The following is an 18,821-nucleotide window of genomic DNA, read 5'->3' on the forward strand; positions in this document are numbered from 1 at the left end:
ACTGCTTTTGCTACATTCCATAAATTTTATATGTTCATCTGAAGATATTTTTTTCTTTGATATCTTCAGTGATAGCTTGTTTGGTCAGAAGCATGTCGTTTAATTCCACAAATTCATGAATATTTCTGGTTTTTCCTTGTAATTGATTTATATTTTCTTACTATTGTGTTTGATTTTAATCTTAAATTTATTGAGACTTGTTTGGTGCCACAACATGTGAGCTATCCTGCAGAATGCATCATGTCCACTTAAAATGTATATTTTAATGCTTTTGGATGGATGAATATCTGTTAAGTTCATTTAGTTTAAAGTGTTATTTAAGGCCACTATTTCAATAGTAATTGTCTACCTGCATGATCTATTTTTTTTTTTTAAGATTTATTTATTTATTTATACAAGCACTGGGTACAGTCAGAAGCATGGTGGGGGGGGCGGGTGAGAGAATTCACCAGAGCCAGAGTGGGGAAGAGAACAGGCAGACTGATGAAATACACTGCTGAGGGGAGCAGTAGGCGCAGCAGGAGAGGTCTGTCGCACCATGTGGGACCCTCGTAGGGCGGCCGGGGATCAACCAGCGCTGCAGAGCTGCAGGCAGCTTCGCAGCCCAGTGCTCAACCGTTGCACCACCAGGGGAGGCCCTGGATGATCTTCTATTAAGTGGGAAATTAAAAATCCCCTATTATTACTATATTACTGTCAATTTCTCCCTTTAGGCCTGTCAATATTGGTCTTATTCTTTTAGGTGCTTCTGTGTCAAGTGCACAATATTTACAAATGCTATATCCTCTTTATCATCATGCAATGTCTTTCCTTGTGTTTTACTATAGTCTTTGTTTTAAAGTCTATATTGTCTGATGTAAGGACATCAGTACCAGTTTTCTTTTCATTTCCATTTTCCGGGATTATCCTTTTTGATTCCTTCACTTTCACTTTGTGTGGTATTAAACCTGAAGTGAGTCTTATAGTAGCATACAGACAAGTCTTGCCTTTTAAGTCTTTCAGCTACTCCATGTCTTTTTGATTAGAGGATTTAAGTCATTTAATGTAATTACTGGCAACTATGTACTTAATGTTATTTTATTTATTTTAGGATTTATTAATTCATGCATACAAGAACCGGGGTACAGTCCAGATGCGCGGGAGAATGAGAGGATTCACCAGAGACACAGCGGAGAACAGAAAGGGCAGACTGACTGAAATACACCACTGAGGGGAGCAGCGGGGGAGACAGGAGAGGTCTGCAGTGCCAAGTGGGATTCTCGCTGGCCGGCTGGGATCGAACCCACACTGCAGAGGCTGTGGACAGCTTTACAGTGCGCTCAACTGCCTGTGCCACCAGGGGAGGCCCAATGTCATTTTAATTTTATAGATCCTCTCTGTTCCTTTCTTCTTAACTTGTTCTCTGCCCTTGTGGTATGATGACTTTCACTGTAGTGTGCTTAGATTCCCTTCTCATTACCTGTCATTTTTTTTTTTTTAAGATTTATTTATCTATACAAGAACTGGGGCACAGGCCAGATGCGCAGGAGGGTGAGAGGATTCACCAGAGACAGAGCTGGGAACAGAACAGGCAGCCTGACGAAAAACACTGCTGAGGGGAGCAGTGGGCGACAGGAGAGGTCTGCCAGCTAGCCGGGATCGAACTGGCACTGCAAAGGCTGCGGATAGCCTCACAGTGCTATGCTCAACAGCCTGCGCCACCAGGGGAGGCTCATCTTTCATATTTCTATGAAAGAATTTTCCTTTTGTGACTATCGGGATGTGTGTGTGTGTGTTTGAATTGTGTGTGTAATATTCTATTTGAGTTCACAGGAATTTAAATTTAAAAATATCCTAAAACTCTCTAGCTTTATTACTCCTCTGGTGTTTTATTTTAGATGTCACACTTTACATCTTTTTATTTTATATACCCCTGAATTGTTTTAGTTGTTAATTTGACTACTATTATTATTAACTTTCATACTACCTATATACATGATTAACCTACTACCTTTATTATGTATTTACCTTTACCAGTAAGGTTTTCTTTCCTTTTTTTTTTTTTGAGATTTATTTATTTATTTATACAAGAACTGAGGTACAGGCCAGATTCGCGGGAGGGTGAGAGGATTCACCAGAGACAGAGTGGGGAACAGTACAGGCAGACTGACGAAATACACTGCTGAGGGAAGCAGCGGACAAGACAGGAGAGGTCTGCCACACCATGTGGGACCCTCGCCGGCTGGCCGGGATCGAACCGGCGCTGCGGAAGCTGTGGACAGACAGCCTCACAGCACTGCACTCAATCGCCTGCGCCACCAAGGGAGGCCCAAGATTTTCTTTTATGTTTCATGCTACTTACGGTATTTTTTTAAATATTAATTTACTACCTTGCTTCAGTTTAAAGAAGTCCTTTAAACATTCTTCTTGTAAGGAAGAGAGAGAGAAATATGGGTTGATGACAGCAACAGAGTAGTTTTCCTAATTTGCTACCAGGAGGATAACTTAGTCAAATAGGGCACTTGACTCAGATGATCAGGTGACTTGGGGTAAAAATAGAGCATCTCTGGGACATCAGAGACTAATGCTGATGTCATACACCAGAAAGACATTCAAAAAAATCAGCTATATAATACAAAAGGTGGTTGGCATGGAGAGAGGCTTCTGGAATAAGTAGGCAGGGTGGAAACTATGGTTCAAATCCATGTTAGAGTGGCACTCAGGAGGGGAAAGTTGTTAAACATGAACCTAACTTTGGGGTGATATGTTTGAAAGTGCTAGGGTTTGCCAGGTGGGAAGGGCCCATAGCAAAGACTAAAGAAAGAGAGGGGTTACTTTTTCCCACCCCCAAGCTGACACAGTGAAGCTGCTGTTAGAAGTTTAGTAAAGTGGGGCCTTCCCAGTGGTGCAGTGGTTGAGTGCTGGGCTGTGAAGCTGTCTGCAGCCTCAGCAGCGCCGGTTCAATCCCCAGCCACGGGGCGAGGGTCCTACATGGCGCGCATACCTCTCCTGCCGCCCGCAGCTCCCCTCAGCAGTGTACTTCGTCAGTCTGCCTTTTTCTGCATTCTGCTCTGGCTCTGGTGAGTTCTCTCACCCTCCTGTGCTTCTGACTGTACCCAGTGCTTGTATAAATAGATGAACGAATCTTTAAAAAAAAAAAAGAGATAAAAAAAAAAAAGAAGAATAAGTTCAATAAAGTTAGGCTGAAAACCTGGCTTACAGCCTTTTGTAGAGATCAAAGTTGGGAAACCCAGAAAAGGGGGCTATCAGCAGTACCCCAGGCATGAGTGAGAGTGACTGTGAACTGCAGGAGTTCTCCCTCAACTCCAGATCAGTCACCTATAGATTAGTTCTCCCTGACAAAGAGCACAATCAACAATGACATGGAAGGACTCCTCTGCCTGTCAGATAGAGATTTAAAATCACCATGATTAAATAACTGAAAGAAGATAAAAAGGAAAAGAATGATACAAAAAAAATAATCAATGATCAGAAGAATGAAATTGAGTTCCTAAAGAGGGAAATGAAAGTGAAAGAAATGCAGGGGATTAAAAGATTAATGAAGGAGCTAAAGAACTCTGGGAAAAGCAATGAAACAGAATAGATGAAATGGAAGAACGAAGAAGAACTCTCGAAGACAAAGAAATAAAAAGAACCAGGGCCTCCCTGGTGGTGCAACAGTTGAGCACTGTGCTGTGAAGCTGTCCGCAGCCTCTGCAGTGCTGGTTTGATTCCTGGTGGGCCAGGGAAAAACCCGCATGGCGTGGCAGACCTTTCCTGTTCCTCCCCGGCTGCTCCCCTCAGCAGCGTCTTCGCTCCGTCTGCCTGTTCTGCACCCCCCTCTCTCTGGTGAATTCCCTCACTCTCCCGTGCCTCTGACCTGTACCCCAGTTCTTGTATAAATAAATAAATCTTAAAAAAATTAAAAAACGAAAAAGAACCAAAACAGAAAAAGAAAGAGAAGTGCAAACGAAAGAGAATGAAGAAACACTTCAAGAACTATCTGACCCCATAAGGAAGGGAAATTTATAAGTTATAGGAATCGCAGAAGAGAGTGAGAGTTATAGGAATAGAGAAAATATTCATGAAGATAATTGAAGAGAAATTCCCAAGCATGAAAAAGGAGATGAAAATAGACAAGAAGCAAGAACACCAAACTTCCATGATGAAAGGAAAAATATGCAAGACATATAATACTAAAGCTCCCAAGAATCCAAGACAAGGAAAAAATATGAAGCTGACAAGAGGGAAGAAACAGATAATAAAGGAAAACTGGCTGACATCAGGCTGACATCAGACTTCTCCAAAGAAAAACTAGGGCAAGAAGAGAATGGAGGGACATACTTAACAAACTGCAAGACAACAAATGTCAACCAAGCATACTTTATCCTGCAACACTTTCCTTCCTCTATGGAAAAAGAATTAGGACCTTCTCATACAAAAAGAAATTCCAGAATTTCATTATGACTAAACCCCCACTCCAAAAAATACAACAAGTCCTAAATCCAAAACCAACAGAGGGATGAATAAGAAGAAACAAACAAGAGAAGGAATAACATCACAAAAAGACAAAGAAAATGGCAAATACCATGCCAATGTATCAATATTAACTCTAAATGTAAATGGACTAAACTCATCAATAAAAAGACACAGAGTTGCAGGCTGGATTAAGAAACAGAATCAGGGCCTCCCTGGTGGTGACAGGGGTTAAAATGCAACCTATGAGGCTGTCCACAGCCTCAATGAAACTAAAAGTCGGTTCTTTGAAAAAATAAACAAAATAGATAAACCTCTAGCCATGCTCACAAAGAAAAAAATGGAAGAAAGCACAAATAAATAGGTTCATAAATGAGAGAGGAAACATGACAATAGACACTGCAAAAACCAAAGGAATAATTAGGGACTGCTATGAACAGTTATATGCAAACAAGTTCAACAATCCAGAAGAGATGGACAAATTCCTACAACTTTACAATCACCCAAAGCTAGATGAAGAATAAACAGAACACCTAAACAGAACAATTATAAGCAGTGAAATCGAAACAGTATAATAAAAACCCTCTCCAAAAACAAAAGCCCAGGACCAGATGGCTTTACAGATGAATTCTACCAAAAGTTCAGAAATGAACTAGTGCCTATCCTACACAAAAATTTTAGTTTCATTGACCTTTTGGATTGTTTTCTTATTTCATTTATTTCTGCTTTGATTTTTATTTCCTTTCTTCTACTGGCTTTTGGGCTATTTTGTTGTTCTTTTTCTGGTTCTTTAAGGTGGGGATTAGTTTGTTCCTCCGAGTTCTTTCTTGTTTCTTGATGTATGCTTGTATTGCCAAATATTTTCCTCTGGTAACTGCTTTTGCTGTGTCCCATATGTTCTGAGAGTTGTATCCTCATTATCATTCATCTCAAGGTATTTTTTAATTTCTTCTTTGATCTTCTCTTTCAAAAAATTGAGTAGGAAGGGATAATAACAAACACGTTTTATGAAGCCAATATTACACTAATACCAAAAACGAAGAAGGACAACACCTAAAAGAAAACTACAGGCCAATCTCTCTAATAATGAACACTGATGCAAAACCCTCCATAAAATCTTAGCCAACAGAATCCAACAATGCATCAATATGATAATTGACCATGACCCAGCAGGATTTATTCCAGGGACACAAGGATGGTTCAACATCTGAAAATCAATTAATGTAATCCAACACATCAACAAAAAGAAAAATAAAAACCACATGATCATATCAATTGATGCTGAGAAAGCATTCAATAAAGTTCAACATCCATTTATGATAAAGGCCCTCGAAATTCTTGGGATATAAGAGCATAATGAAGTCCATATATGACAAGCCCATAGCCAAAATCATTCTCAATGGCAAAAAGCCGAAAGACTTTCCCTTTATATCTAGATAAGACAAGGATGTCCACTCTCACCACTGCTTTTTAATACAACACTGGAAGTCCTAGCCAGAGCAGTAGACAAAAGAAAGATATACAAGGAACCAAATAAGAAAGACAAAATAAGATTATCACTATTTGCAGATGATATGATAACTCCAAAAACTCCACAGAAAAGCTAATCAAAATAATCAATCAGTTTAGTAAAGTAGCAGGATACAAAAAACACACAAAAATCAGTAGCCTTCCTACATACAAACAATAAATCTGAAGAAGAAATCAAGAAAATCATCCCTTTTATAATTGAAAACAAAAAAAATTCAAATACTTGGGAATAAACCTACCAAAAGAGGGTACAGGATCTATACAAAGAAAACTATAACACATGTTAAAAAGAAATAAGATACAAAGAAATGGAAAGACATTCCCTGCTAATGGATTGGAATAATTAATATCAAAATGACATCCTACCAAGGGCAATTTACAGATTCAATGCTATTCAAATGAAAATTTCAATGACATTCTTCAAAGAAATAGAACAAATATAGATGAAATTCATATGCAGACACAAAATACCCCAAATAGCCAAAGATCTCCTTACTAAAAAGGAAGGGAATGGAGGTATCACACTTCTAGATGTCAAACTATACTACAAAGCCTTAATAGTCAAAACAACATGGCACTGAAACAAAAACAGACACTATGACAAATGGAATAGAATTGAAAACTCAGAAATAAACCTACAGATTTACGGACAACTAATATTTGACAAAGGAGCAAAGAATATGCAACGGAACATGGACAGTTTGTTCAATAAATGGTGCTAGGAAAACTGGGTTGCTACATTCAAAGAAATAAAGCTAGATGACTACTTCACACCATGCACAAAAACCAACTCAAAATGGATTAATGAACTAGACATAAGTTCTGAAACCATAAAATATAAAGAAGAAAAAATAGGTGAAACACTACATGACATACACTTCAGTAACATCTTTAAAGACACGTCACCCAAAGCAAAGATAATGAAGCAAAGGATAAACAGTTGGGACTACATCAAATTAAAGAGCTTCTGTATAGCAAAAGAGACATTAACCAAAACAAAGAGACACCCCATTGACTGGGAGAAAATTTTTGCACACAATACTAATGATAAGGGACTGATCACAACAATCCACAATGAGCTGACGAAACTCAACAAAAACAAAGTAAACAACCCAGTCTTTTTAGCAGAAGAGCTAAAAGGAGTCTTTTTAGTTCTTCAGCTTTTTTTTTTTAGCCAAAGAGCTAAAAAGACACTTCTACAAAGAGGAAATATAAATGGCCAACAGGCATTTGAAAAAATGATCAACAATCCTTATAATCAGGGAAATTCAAATCAAAACCACAATGAGTTACCACCTTACACTGGTAAGGATGGCACATATTAAAAAAACTAGCAACAACAAGTGTTGGTGATGATGTGCAGAAAAAGGAACGCTCCTACACTGCTGGTGGGAATGCAAAGTAGTCCAACCACTATGGAAAGCTGTGTGGAGGTCCGTTTAACTGCTAAAAATGGAGCTTCCATATGATCCAGCAATTCTACTCTTAGGTATCTACCCAAAGGACACAAAAATGTTAATTCAAAAGGACACATGCTCCCCTATGTTTATTGCACACAATTAATGTAATCCAACACATCCACAAAAAGAAAAATAAAAACACATGATCATATCAATTGGTGCTGAGTAAGTTTTGGAAACAACCCAAATGTCTCAAAATAGATGACTGGATCAGGAAGATGTGTTATATATACACAATGAATATTACTCAGCAATCAAAAAAGATAAACTCATGCCATTTGCAGCAACATGGATAGAGCTGGAAGGGATCATGCTCAATGATATAAGCCAGAAAGAAAAAGAAAAATACTGGATGGTTTCATTTATAGGAGAAATGTAGAGGATCCAAATAAGGAATCAGGAAAAAAAAGTAATTATAATGAAGTAAAAATCAAAATCAACAGGCAACTATAAATCAGAGAATTATGTGGGATTGTGGGAGGGGGTAGGATCAAAATGGGTGGGAAGAACACAGGGAATATGGTGATGGTACACCAGTGAATTGGTGGTGGGAATTTTATGGGGACTATAATTGAGATGAAAAAGCATAAATTGTATAAAAATGAAGAATGATTTAAAAATATATAAACTAAAATAAAAATAAAAACACTCAAATAATACAGGATCCAAAACAAAAGTAAAGTTACAACAGAAAACTGAGAAATTCAGAGGATCATAACAGATTACTATGAACATATATGTAGGTTAGTAAGTTGAATAACCTAGAAGAGATGGAAAAATTCTTAATAATATACAACCATTCAAAAATGAATCAGGAATGAATACACCATTTGAACAGAACAACAGCAAGAAAGGAAATCAAAAGTGCCCCAAATACCAAAGTCCATGACAGATGGATTTATTAGTGCATTCTACCAAACCTTTAAATTGAGCCAAAACCCATCCTTCTCAAACTCTCCCCACAATTTGAGAAAGTGAGAATACTTCCACACACATGGCTGTTGGAGGCTGGCAACCCCCATGAACCCTGCACCCCTAACTCAAACTGTTGGTGAAGCCACAAAAAGAGAGGGCAGGCCCAGCAGTCAGAAGGGAACAGTGACCAGCCCAGGGAGCACATGATGGCCCCCACATGGCTGTTGGAGGCAGGCAACCCCTTGTACTCGTGCACCACTCACCCTGAATTGTGACTGAGGCAGGCCAGCAGTCAGATGGGAGCAGCAACCAGTCTGGGGAGTGCATGTCAGCCCACATAAAGCTGTTGGAGGCCAGTGATGCCCATGCATCTGGTGCAACCACCTACCCAAACTGTGAGTGAAGCCAGGAAGGCAGAAGAAGGTCTCAGCAGCCAAAGGTGAAGGTGCACAAACAGGGGAATAGACCAACAGCATACAGAGACATGGCAACCTTCAAGGCTAATGATCACCAGCACATCCACAGCATCATAGTCCTTGAGAAGCCTGGCATCAAACTGCCGGACCCTGCGTGACCACCAGTCCCTGTCATCCCAGAAGGAGCACCCCAAAGAAATGCCTGCCAGCACCAGTGGCGCAGGGTGCTGTGCCACATTCAAAATCAATTGACAGGTTTAAGGAAATATACAAACAGCCAAGCAAGCCCTCAAGGGAATGACATGCCACAAAAAGAAAATCAGTCCCCAGAACTCAACAACACTGACATGGAAGAATTTCTTTGCCTGACAAAAAGAGAATTCAGATTCACCATTATTAAAAAACATAAAAAAGAAAAGGAAAACAATAATAAGAGGGATATAATCAAAGACTTCAAGAATAAAATGAGTCTTAAAAGAAGGAATTAAAGGAAATGCAAGAAATTAAAAGATTAATGGGGCAGCTAAAGAATTCAAGTAAAAACAATGAAATGGAAGAACAAATCAGTACTCTCGAAGATACAGATATAAAAGGAACCAAAACAGAGAAGAGACAAGGGAAAAAGAATGAAGAAACACTCCGAGAAATACATGACAATATGAAGAAACATAATATAAGACTTAAAGGTATCCCTGAAGGTGACGAGAGAGACAAAGGAACAGAGAACTTATAAAAGGGAATAATTAAAGAGAACTTCCCAAACATGAAGAAGGAAATGAAAATAACATAGAGGAAGCTAAAAGAACACCAAATTACCATAACAAAAGGAGAACTACATCAAGATACATAATAGTAAAGTTTTCAAAAGAAAAATTAATAGAAAAATTAATGAAGTTGATGAGAGAGAAGAAACAGATAACTTATAAAGGAGAAATAATTAGGCTGACATCAGACTTCTCTGAAGAAATACTATGGCCAAGAAGAGAATAGAGCAACATATTTAAAAAAACTGCAAGATAAAAAATGCTAGCCAAGAATATCCTGCAAAACTTTTCTTCCCAAATGAAGGAAAAACCAAAATCTTCAGAAATTCGCTACCACTAACCCCCACTCCAAGAAATATTACAAGAAGCCTTAAAATCTGAACCAACAGAAGAATGGAGAAGAACTGAACAAGGTAATGAACAGAAACACCAAATGAGAAACACAATGAACTATAGACGCCTCTATATCAACAATCACCCTAAATGAAAATGGTCTAAATTCACCAATAAAAAGACAAAGAGTAGCAGGCTCCATAAGAAAACAGAACCCAACCTTCTGCTTGCTGTCTCCAGGAAACACACATGAGAGACAAAGATAAACATAAATTAAATATAAAGGGCTGGAAAACAATTCTATAAGCATGGCCCCCAAAAGATGGCAGGGGCAGTAATACTCATATCAGATAATATTGATTTCAAATTAAAAAAGGTGATAAAAGATACTGACGGTCACTACATAATGATCAAGGAACAGTGCACCAGTAAGTTATAACACTATATATATGTATATATAGTATATATGTATATATAGATATATATCTATATCTATATATCTATGTATACATCTATACATCCAGAGGAGGAGCTCCAATATACATAAAATAATTACTCTCAAAGCTGAAAACAGACATTGGAGAAAATACATACATGGTAGGTGACTTCAACACCCCACTGTCACATACTAACAAGGGCACAGTAATGAGGAAAAAAATAAAGACACAATAGTCCTAAACAAAGGGCTAAAACACATGGGCCTAACAGACCTCTATAGGACACTGCACCCAAAAGACATTGAATACACATTCTTCTTAAGTGCACGTGGATCATTCTCCAGGTTAGTGGAGATACATGGTTAGACTACATATTGGGGAACATCAACAAATGCATGAAAATCAAGACCATAACCATCTTCTCTGACCATAAAGGCATCAAACTAGAAATCAACTACGAAAAGCAAGCAAGGAGCCCTCATACCCATCGTATGGAGAATGAAGAACATGCTACTGAAAGACAACTGGTCAGTGAGGAAATCAAAGAAATTAACAAATACACCGAGACAAATGACAAAGAGGACACTACATTCCAGAATTTTATGGGACACAGCAAAAACAGCAATAAAAGGGAAGTATATAGCAATACAACCCACATCAAGAAACAAAGAATCAAAAAAAAAAAAAAAACAAACCAAAAACCCTAACCACCCATCTCAAAGAACTACAAAAAGAACAAGAACCCAAAACTAGAAATAATAAAAAATCAATCAGAAATAAATGAAATAAAAATAAAAAGACAATCCAAAAGACACACAAAACCAAAAGCTGGTTCTTTGAAAAAGTAAACAAAATAGACAAACCTCTAGCTAGGCTCACAAAGAAAAAAAAGGGAGAAAACTCAAATAAATGGGATCATGAATGAAAGAGAAGAAATTACTATGAAAGGCAAAGGAGAAATCCAGAGGATAATCAGAGGTTACTATGAATATTTACATGCAAACAAGTTCAACAATGTAGATGAAATGGACAAATTCTTAGAACTATGTAAATATCCAAAGCTGAATAAAGAATAACTAGAAACCTAAACAAGCCAAATACAAATAATGAAAATGAAACAGTAATCAAAACCCTATCCAACAACAAAAGCCCAGGTCCAGATGGTTTCATAAATGAGTTACCGAACGTTCAAAGATGAACTGGTGGTACCTATCTTAAAACATTTCCAAAAATTAAAAAAAAAAAAAAAAAAGATTTTTTCCATACACTTTTTAAAATTTATATATAGTTTACATCATTGTTCATTTTTCAACAATGTTTGCTCCCTCCCCCCTCAGGTGTAGTCCCCAGAGATTTCCTTCACTAATTCACCCATGTGCCATCACCACAGTCCCCTGTGCTCCCCCCTCCCTCCCTCCTCCTACCCTGCAGGATGTCTCTGCTTTATAATTGTTTTTGTTTTGTTTTCTATTGCTACTATTTTTTCCCCTGATGTCTTATTTGGTTCCCCTATATTCCTCCTATAAGTGAAATCATCTGATATTTTTCTTTTTCCTTCTGACTTATTTCACTGAGCATAATTCCTTCTAGCTCCATCTATGCTGCTGTGAATGGCATGAGTTTATCTTTTTGGATTGCTAAATAGTATTCCATTGTGTATATATACCACATCTTGTTGATCCAGTCATCTATTTTTGGGCATTTGGGTTGTTTTGAGGTTTTGCCTATTATAAATAATGCTGCAATAAACAGGGGTACAGGTATTCTTTTCAGTCAGTGTTTTTGTATCCTTTGGGTAGATCTCTAGGAGTGGAATTGCTGAGTCATATGGTAGCTCCATTTTCATAGGTTGAGGAAACTCCATATCACTTTCCTAGTGGTTGGACCAGTTTTCACTCCCACCAGCAATAAATGATACATTTTTGGGTGGCAAAAAAAAAAAAAAAGAAAGAAAAAAAAGGAAAAAGCAATGCATCATGACCAATTTAATGCAGAACATGAATAACAACCTAGCTGACTTCTATCAATTCGAACATTAAAGAGATTTGCAAAATGCATAAAATGATATTCTTATAGATGAAAAATTTTTCAGATTTTTAGTAAAAAGTTGGGGTTTATATTAACATGCCATGAACCTATTTTCAAATAAGTTAGTAAATAAAAAAAATTTTGAGAAAGACAATACTATCAAGCACATTTTACAAAGCCAACAAATTCACTAATACCAAAACCAAATAAAGACGGCAGAAAAAAAGAAAACTACAGACCAATTCCCCTTATGAACGCAGATGCAAAACTATTCAACAAAATTCCTAGCAAACCAAATCCGACATGCATCAAAAGGATAAAACATTATGACCAAGTGGCATTTATCAGGGACAGAAGGATGGCTCAACATCCGAAAATCAATGAATGTAATTTAACATCGACAAAAAGAAAAATAAAAAACATACGATCATATCAAAAGACGCTGAGAAATCATTTGATATGGTTCAATATCCATTTATGATGAAGGCCCTTGAAATTCTTGGAATAGAAGGAACATGCCTCAACTTAATAAAAGGCATAGATGACACACCTACAGTCAATATCATTCTTAATGGTGAGAAATTAAAAGCATTCCCTTTATATCTGGAACAAGACAAGGATATCGACTCTCATCACTGCTTTTCAATATAATACTCAGTCTTAATCAGAGCAATTAGGCAAGAGAAAATTAGGCAATAGAAAAATAGCAATTAGGCAATAGAAAAATAGAAGGAATCCAAATAGGGAAACTATACACATATGAGATAATATATATATAAAGAATCTTAAAAACTACAGAAAAACTAATTAAACAATAAACCAGTTTAGTAAATTAAACTAGCATGTTACAAAATCAACACACAAAAATCAGTAGCCTTCTTATATGCAGATAATCTATCTGAAGAAGAAGAAAAAATACCAAAAAAAAAAAACAAAAAACCCAAACCCCAAAAAAACCCCTGGGAATAAAGCTCACAAAGGAGGTGAAAGAACTATACAAAGAAAACTACAAAACACTGATAAAAGAAGTAGAAGATATAAAGAAATGGAAAGACCCTTCCTGCTCATGGATTGGCAGAATTAACATTATCAAAATGGCCATTCTACCAAAAGCAATTTACAGATTCAATGAAATTCCAATGAAAACCTCAATGGCATTCTGCAAAGATATAGAACAAATATTAATGAAATTTATATGGAAGCACAAAAAACTTTGAATACCCAATGTTTTCCTGACTACAAAGCCATAATAAGTAAAACAACATGGTACTGGAACAAAAACAGATCAGTGGAAATAAAAGTGAAAACCCAGACATAAAGCCATGCATATATGGATAACTAATCTATGTCAAAGGAGCAAAGAATATGCACTGGAACCAGGACAGTCTCTTTAATAAATGGTGCTGGAAAACTGGAGCACTAGATGTGAAAGAATGAAACTGGGTTACTACCTCATGCCATACACAAAGAAACAACTCAAAATTGATAAAAGAGGGCCTCTATGTTGGCGCAAGAGGTTCAGTCTCAGCACTTTGAAACTACTGGCAGCCACTGCAGCAGCACAAGTTCAATCTCCAGCCAGGGAGCTAACCCAGATGGTGTAGCAGAACTCTCCTGTCTAGCCCACTGCTCCCCTCTGTAGTTTATTTCAGTCAATTTGCCTGTTCTGCTCCCCACTCTGTCTATGACAAATACTCTCACCCTCCCCACACCTCTGGCCTAAACCCCAGATCTTATATAAATAAATAAAATAAATCTTAAAAAAACCCCAAAATTGATAAAAGACCTGAATGTAAGACATGAAACCATACAATATAGAGAAGAAAACACAGGCAAAGCACTCCATGACCTATACCTCACAAACACCTTTAAAGACTCATCCTCCAAAGCAAAGAAAAGATAAACCGCTGGGACTACATCAAATTAAAAAGCTCTGTACAGCAAAAAAAGTAATAGCAAGACAAAGAGACACCTTACAGATTGGGAGAAAATATTTGCAGTGCACACAACAGGTAAGGGACTAATATCAAAGATCAGCAAAGAGTTGACAAGACTCAACAAAAACAATATAAAGAATCCAGTCAAAACATGGGCAGAAGAGCTAAAAAGACATTTCTCCAAAGAGAAAATGCAGATGGCCAACAGGCACATGAAAAAATGCTCAACATCAATTTAGCCAGGGAAATGCAAATCAAAACCAAAATGAGATATCAACTCAACCAGTGAGAATGGCTCATATTAAAATAAGCTAACAACAACAGATGCTGGCAAGGATGTAGAGAAAAAGGAACCCTTTTATACTGCAGGTTGGAAGGCAAACAGGTTCAACCACTATGGAAAGCTGTGTGTAGGATCGTCAAGTTACTAAAAATAGACATACCATTTGACCTATCAATGCCAATCCTAGGAATCTATACCCCAAGGACACAAAACCAGTAATTTAAAAGGAAATCTGCACTCCTATGTTCACTGAAGAACTATATACAATAGCTAAGATATGCAAACAAACTAAATGTCCAAAAGATAAATGACTGGATCAAGAATATGCGGTATATCAAAAAAATATAAACTCATGCCATTCACAATGACATGGATGGAGCTGGAAGGGATTATGCGAAGTGAAATAAGTCAGGATGAAAACAAAAAAATATTGGATGGGCCTCTCTGGTGGTGCAGGCGGTTGAGCAACTCACTGTGAAGCTGTCTGCAGCCTCTGCAGCACGGGTTTGATCCTGGCCAGCCGGCGAGAATCCCACATGGCAAAGCAGACCTCTCCTGTCTCGCCTGCTGCTCCCTTCAGCAATGTATTTCCTCAGTCTGCCAGTTCTGTTCCCCACTCTGTCTCCAGTGAATCCTCTCAGCAACCCCCCCCCCTTGCCCCATGTATCCGGCCTGTACCCTGGTTCTTGTATAAACAAACAAACAAACAAACAAACAAACAAACAAATAAATAAAAATATTGGATGATTTCACTTATAGGAAGTATATAGGGAAAACCAAACAAGGGGTAGGGAAAGAAAAAAAAAAAAGAGACAAAACTAGCAGGCAAACTATAAATCAAAGACCTATCATGGGGGAAGGGGAAGGGGAGAGAGAGGGATCAAAGCAGAGGAGGAAAGAGCAAAAGAAACTGTGGTGACAGTTAATGGTTGACTTGGCAGTGGGAATTTTATGGGGACTACACCTGAAAGGGAAAACAAAACATTATACAAAAATGAATAATGATGTAAGTAAATATATATAAGTAAATATACATAAGTAAATATATTTGATAAAGAAAAAAGATATATTTCACCTAATCATAATTAAAAACTAACAATATTTAAAAAAAAAACAAAAAAAAATCTAACAATAGAGTGAAAAGGCAACCCACAGAAAGGGATATAATACTGCAAATCATGTACAATAAGGCATCAAAATCAAGTACATATAAAAACTTCCTACAACTCAACCAATTACAAACAACCCAATTAAAAAACTGAACAAATAATTTGATGTTTTGCCAATGAAGATATGTAAGTGGTCGATGAGTACATGAAAAGGTCTCCAATAGTGCTATATAGTATGGACATGCAAATCAAAACCACAATGAGACACCACCTAACATCCACTAGGATTACAGTTGAGTGTGTATACCCCCCACCCCCCCACACACACTAACAAATGTTGAGGTAAGGAAAGTAGATAAATTAGAGCACATGTGGCATTATTGGTGGAAATGTAAATGGTGCAATCATTGTGGAAAACACAGATTTACCATAAACTCAGCAATTCCACTTCTGTATATACTCAAAATAACTGAAGGTAGGGACCTATACATATATTTGTGCACCCATATACACGGTGGCGTTATTCGCAACAGCCAAAAGATGAAAATTACCCAAATGTCTATGAATAAACCAACAGATAAGCAAAATGTGATATATGCATATAATGAAACATTACTTAACCTTAAAAAGGAAAGAAGTTCTTTAATTTCTTAGTTTCATGTACAACATAGTTAGTTAATGATACTGCACTGTATATTTTATTTTATTATATTTTTAATATTTATTTATTTATTTATAAATAATAAATTTTATTTTTATATTCCCCATAATAACCAGGGTATAGACCAAATGCGCGAGAAGGTGAGAGGATTCATCAGAGACGGAGTGGGGAACAGAACAGGCAGACTGAGGAAATACACTGCTGAGTGGAACAGTGGGCGAGGCAGGAGAGGTCTGCCATGCCATGTGGGACCCTTGCCAGCAGGTGCTGCAGGGGCTGCGGATAGCTTCACAGTGAGGCGCTCAACCAACCGCCTGAGCCACCAGGGAAAGCCCTGCACTATATGTTTTAAAGTTGCTAAGGGAACTTAAAAATTCTCATTACAAGAAAAAAAAATGTAAATATTTATTAACTTTGTCAGACAAAATTTATTAACAAAATCTGTTAAGTATTGATATTAACTACATTATTGTGATCATTTCATAATATATGCAAATCTATTATACTGTAAACCTTGCACTAATATAATGTTAATCATGTCTCATATTTCAAAAAGGAAAATGAAATTCTGACAGATGTTACAACATGAATGAACCTTGAAGACATTATAAGGTAAAGAAGTCAAACAAAAAAGGACTCGACATATTTATGGTATCTACATATAGAAACAGAAAATAGAATGGTGGGTGCCAAAAGCTGGGAGAGGGGACCTCCCTGGTGGTGCAGGCAGTTGAGCACAATGCTGTGAAGCTGTCCACAGTCTCTGCAGTGCCATTTCGAACCCCACCGGTTGCAGAGTAACCCACATGGTGCGGCAGACCTCTCCTGTCTCGCCTGCTGCTCCCTCCCCTCAGCAGTGTATTTCAGTCAGTCTGCTTGTTCTGTTCCCCACTCTGTCTCTGGTGAATCCTCTCAGCCTCCCGCACATCTGGCCTGTACCTGGGTTCTTGTATAAACAAATCTTTAAAAAAAAAAACAAAAACAAAAGCTGGGAGATGAAATATTATTATTTAGAATATGGAGTTTCAATTTGGGATGAGGAAAAGTCTGGAGATGGAAGATACTGACTGCACAGCAAAGTGAATTAATGCCACTGGACTAAACACTGATAAATGGTTAAAATTTAAATTTGTATATATATTAAAAATATAATGAAGTGGAAATGTCTCAGTGAAAAGATACAAAAAGAAGTTTTATAACTCAAAATGATATCACTTGATATAAATAATGTCTTTACATTAAAAAAAAAAACCTAAATAGTGTCAACAGCAGAATGAAGGGGGCAGAAAGAATAATCAGAAAATGTTAGAACATTAGATATTATCAAATATGAGTAACAGAGAGATAAATGGAAAAAAAATAAAGCCTCAGGAACCTATGAAATAAAACTAAAGATGACACACTTGTGTCATTATAGGACCTAAGAATAGGGTGAGGTGGAAGAAGTATCTGAAGAAATATTTTTTAAAACATTCCAAATTTAGCAAAATACATAAGCTTTAGCCTATACATTCAAGTTATGCAGACTTTACTGATAAATAGAATAAACCCAAAGAAAACCATGCTATGACACTAAAGATGAACACTAAATTTTTGAGAGACAGAAATTATACCTTACTTACCAGTGGGAACAAAAGTAGGATTTCTCATAAGCTACTGTCAGAGGAGTCCTGCATGGGATTAAAAATGGACTCATCTGATTGGAGCTCAACTAGCACCAATCAAATAACTGGTATTGTAAATGGACCAATCTGATTGGAGCTTCCACAGGTGCCAATCAAGTAAAATGGACCAATTAGCTTTGAAATGCAGCCTGTGAGGGTACATAAGCTAAGCTTCAGACAGCTTCATCCAGAGTCTCTACTGGAAAGATCTTTGTAGAGCTGTAATACCGGTTCCTGTCTTCTAGTACCTCTGTAGACCTGACCTCCGACATAGCCTACTGAATGACACTATTGGCAGTGTGCTAGATGTCTCTTAAAAGAAATGTGTGCTGTAGGCTTATGTCTAGCATTAAGAAGAGCTGAAACACTTGTCCCTACCTTCTACATATCCGGCACCAACACTTGGTGCTTCTGGCGCTGACCAGTCCGGAGTCCAGTGCTCCCCAGACCAGCCATCAGATTGTTGTTGCCGATTACTGTGGTGCCACCTCGAGAAAGACCTTTGTAGACCTTCACAGTGATCTTATGTAAAATCCTATGTAGTGATCTCAGACCTTCAGAGACCTCCAAGACCTTTGCACATCTTCAAACTTCACATGTGATTGCTACTTTAAACCACTGCCTAACCATTGCTACAGCCTCTAGCCCTGTCTCCAACTCTTTCCTTTCTTCCAATTTCTTTTTATTGCTCTCCTCTTTGCAAATAAACCCTATTGTTGTTTAATCCTGAGCTTGAGTTGTGTTCTGCATTGCAGTTGTAAGCACATGAATGAGGACCCAATGACCATGACATCTTCCCCTCATGGTTTCATGGTTGCAAAACCATCAA

The 18,821-nt window shown here is 37.5% G+C and overlaps 1 protein-coding gene across 1 annotated transcript in view; it reads right to left on the reverse strand.

The window, feature by feature from the left end:
* RAP1GDS1 (Rap1 GTPase-GDP dissociation stimulator 1) overlaps nucleotides 1–18,821 on the reverse strand; it is a gene marked incomplete at both ends in the record, with an annotated part of 251,575 nt that overhangs the window by 11,047 nt on the left and 221,707 nt on the right. The window lies entirely within an intron of this gene.

Source organism: Talpa europaea (assembly GCF_964194135.1).
Source record: "Talpa europaea genome assembly, chromosome: 5".
Lineage (NCBI taxonomy): Eukaryota > Metazoa > Chordata > Mammalia > Eulipotyphla > Talpidae > Talpa > Talpa europaea.